The sequence below is a fragment of the Triticum dicoccoides genome, chromosome 7A, assembly GCF_002162155.2.
Source record: "Triticum dicoccoides isolate Atlit2015 ecotype Zavitan chromosome 7A, WEW_v2.0, whole genome shotgun sequence".
NCBI classification, from domain to species: Eukaryota; Viridiplantae; Streptophyta; class Magnoliopsida; order Poales; family Poaceae; genus Triticum; species Triticum dicoccoides.
Genome location: NC_041392.1, coordinates 618,384,502 through 618,388,672, shown reverse-complemented (window position 1 = coordinate 618,388,672; position 4,171 = coordinate 618,384,502).

Below are 4,171 nucleotides of genomic sequence, written 5' to 3'. Positions count from 1 at the left end.
CGGCGACTGGGCTAGGAAGAGGTGGCGCGGTGTGGCGGTGCTGGTGGCAGGGTTTCAGTCGAGGTCGTCTTCGATCTAGATCGGGTTCTCCATCGGGGCGTCGCACGGCGGTGGGATCGGATCGGCGGCATCGTCACCGGTTCGGCGGAGGGCTCCGTTCCAGCCAACCGCGAGATCGGGACGCCGTGGCCTCCGGTGAAAATCGCGTCTGACTGCGGTCATGGCGGACGATGGCGGCGTCTAGGACGTCGTTCCCTTCTTGAGGCATCGTCATTGCAGGTCACGTCAATCTGATCGAAAGGCTCCAGGGGAAACCCTTGATCTGGATCTACCGGATCGGACGATGACGACGTTTCGATGTCGTTCTTCCTCCTGGGGGCATCGTTTGGAGCAAGTGTTGGCTGGAGGGGGCAAGAGGAGGAGCGGCGTGGCATCTGGCACGTCGACAACGGCGGGTCTCAGCGGCATGGAGCAGCGGGGGTCTCGCCGGTGGGCGTGTGATGATGGACGGGTGCAGGATGGTGGCGCTGTCTGGCGTCGTGGTGGCGTCGATGGCAGTGAGGCCTGGCACGGTTCATGCAACAGTTCAGCTCTGAAGATGGATTGATGGTACGTGGCTGCGGCGGCCTCATACCCGGCAGGGGGCCTGGTTGACGAGCACGCCGGACTGGTGGGCGCCCATACCCGGAAGGAGTCCTGGTTGGGACCTCAGGTCTCAGATGTTAGATTTGGCTGCGAGGTCTGTTTGGTATTAGGCCCAGACCATCAGTGCCCCTTCATCAGTTAGATAGGAGTAGCGACAGATGTTGCGAAGATGGTGGCTTTGGTCTTACTGTTGTACGACTTTGTAAGGTCTTGTGTTAATAATCAATAAAGTGGCCGTATGCATCGTCCAGATGCAGAGGCCGGGGGTATTCCTCCTTTTCGAAAAAAAAAAAACTAAAGACAGTCCCAGCAACTCCACTGTACTACTCCCTCCGTCCCAAAATAAAAGGTTAAGACACTTATTTTGGGACGGATGGAGTATATCTAAAGGTTTCTTTAGGCAAAAACCCGTTGTGGCACCATATTTCACGAGGAAGTAGAGTTTTACCATATCTTAATCTAGATATAACTCTTAGCACCGAAACAACGAGAACTAATATTTTTTCTCTCAGAACGCGACAAGTGATGGCAGTTTTAGATACTACAACACTAAGATAAAAGCCAGTACAGAAGTTGTATGTACACACAAATTTAATCTATACGATATAGCTTGTATGAGGGTAACTCACGCGGCCCTCGCGTCGCCCCTGGCGACTCGGGGGCGATCCCATCTATCGCCGCCCGCCTCCCCTCATCCCCCTTCCGTCCCTCGCCGCCGCCGGAGACGGCCGCCGGCAAAGCCCGCGTGGACGCCGGGGAAGGTGGCGGCGGGGATCTCGGCGCCCGGATCGATCTCGTCGGCCTGCGGGCTGGAGTATCGCGTCGGTAGCCTACGGATCCTTGGGCGGCGGCCCTATCGGTGAGGCGGCGTCGTCCGGCGGCTGGAGACGTCTGCAGGCGACGCTGGCCAGCGTACTCGGCCGCGCGGGTGGCGGATCGCTGGTGGAGTCCGGCCATGGCGTGGTTCTCCATTGCGTCAGATCTGGAGGTTCCCCTCTCTCCTGCTGCCTCTGTCGTCGTCCTGGTGGTTTGCGGCTGCAAGCTCCGGTGGTGGTGAGCTCTGGTGGTGTACTTTGGATCCGGGGAAAACCTTGGCCAGTCTAGCCGGCCCGGCGGCGGCGACGCTCATGGGCATCGCTTTCCTTCATGAAGGCGCAGCTGAGGGCCCAATCTACCCACCCCGATCCCTGGCCGGGTGAAAACCTTCAATCCTTTTCGGATCTGGCGGCAGCGGCGCTTTTTGCGTCGTGACCTTCCTGGAGGTGTCGTCAGGGGCACTGGGGCTCGATTGGGAGTGCAGAGGATCTACAGGTCGAGGGGATAGGACCAGTGGTAGAAGGTGGTGTTCGCGAAGGAGGAGCGGTGTTGCATCTGATACGTCGACAATGGCGGGTCTCAGCGGCATGGAGCAGCGGGGTCTCGCTGCTGGGCGCGTGTTGATGGACGAGCGCAGGATGGTGGCGTTGTCTGGCATCATGGTGGCGTCGACGACAGCTAGACCGGGCAAGGTAGATGCAGCAGTACATCTCTGAAGATGGATTGGTGGCAGGTGGCTGCGGCGGCCTCATACCCGGCAGGCGTCCTGGTTGAGGAGTGCGCCGGACCGGTGGGTGACCCACACCCGGCAGGCGTCCTGGATGGGAACTCAGGTCTTAGATGTTAGGTTTGGCTGCGAGGTCTGTTTGGTATTAGACCCAGACTATCAGCATCCCTTCATCAAATGAATAGGAGTAGCAACAGATGTTGCCTAGACGGTGGTTTCAAACTTATTGGTATATTTTTTTGTAAGGTCTTTTGAGAATAATTAATAAAGTGGATGTATGCATCGGCCGGGGTCTTCCTCCTTTTCTAAAAAATAAAGCTTGAGATATGATGCATTGGGAGCACCCTAAAAAACTGTGACGAAGATATTGTCATCAAGATCGCGAGGGAATCTTAGATTACAGCAATGTCTAGACACTGTAGTGAAACCACCAGTACATGCAAACCCAGCAGGAACTCCTAAGGATTTGGCTGCCCCCTTCCCGAAAGTCCATGATCTGCCCAGCTGCTTGCACCTAATGTTATTGCTGCAAATCATATGCATATGGTAGTTTAAGCTAAATTGATTGTGTGTCTTTGGATGCTGATTTGTGCTTGATGCTTATTTGGCCCTCTTGCCCATGATTGCATGGTGGGAGGGAATCCTTCACCAACTTGGGTTGGATTGTACTTGCAACCTCGATTGGAATACTAGGAAATAGTCAATCGATGCTCACATGAACTTGGGAAGAGCACTTGGCCAAATGAGGGGCCTAGCTAACAGGTTGGTACAATCAAGGAATAATATCTCATTAATTGCTTTCACACACTTCATCAGACCCATGCATTTCCTGGAATCATTCTACACCTTCATATAAAAAAAACAAGAAGTCTTATTATCATCAGAGTTAATGTAATCATGTGCATTTCAGGCATCTTTAGGCAGTACTATTACTAGTATCTAAAAAAAATAGAGGTATTGTACTTCCTAAGCTTTATTTCCCCCTTCTTGCTTAGGAGGTAAGACTTTGCTGATGATGCCATGTGAGGCCTCCTCCTCACATGCAGGCGTCCAGCTCCCCTCCACAATCTTCAGAACTGCCATGCATGCATGGCACACAGTTTGAAGCTGAAAAGAGCAAGTCTTCATCAAGCTAGACGTAATGATAAAGTACTAATGCAGTCAGAGGGACATGGGATTTTCTAATCAAATCAGTCTGCTGATGCACCTAGATGGCAAGTTGAGAGCCCCAGAAACTTGTTAGTTAGTTTAGATCTGCATTATTGCAGGCTAACAGATTAAATTATCAAGTGAGCAGTTTGTTTTAGCTCTACCATTGTTTTCATTCTGCCTCAGCAGTTTGTTTTTGGCGTCCATTAGTTGGATACACGTAAGGCAAAAGGATTCCCTGAGCCTGAGCCAGTCTTAAACTTTCCTTTCCACGTATGCTAGGAGCCAAATACTCAGGGGCGATCGAGGTACACATATGTCAGAAGAAATAGTTTCAGAACTGAGCACGGTTTGTGAATCTAGCCCTAGCTACGTGTTCATATGAGTTGTACATATATGTCAGGAGTATATGTTTTTCTAATGTATTTGAAGCGCATATCCTGTGTGGGCTCTCACGATGCACACAATCAGTTAAATTTTCCTGGATCCCAATAATTGAAAAATAGTAATAAGTAAACCAATGAAATGAGACATCAGGTGATTCAGAGATCTGATGGTTCAAACGCAGATTTTTACTGTCCAGCAAGCGTGTAATATCCTGCAGTTTGAAAGTGACTGTGAGGGTGGTTTCAGTCTGATCTCTACACTCTGATGAAGCAGCAGAGCTTTTGGAATCTCATTCAATGAGCAGAGGACTTGTTCTCTTGTAGCATAGCATTCAGTGCAACAAGAATGGGAGTGTTTTTTTAGTAACCATCGTATCATCACAGAATTCAAGGGGAGAAAACTGTAGAAGCCCATTCTCCACATCACAGCTGGAAAAGGCTGAAAAAC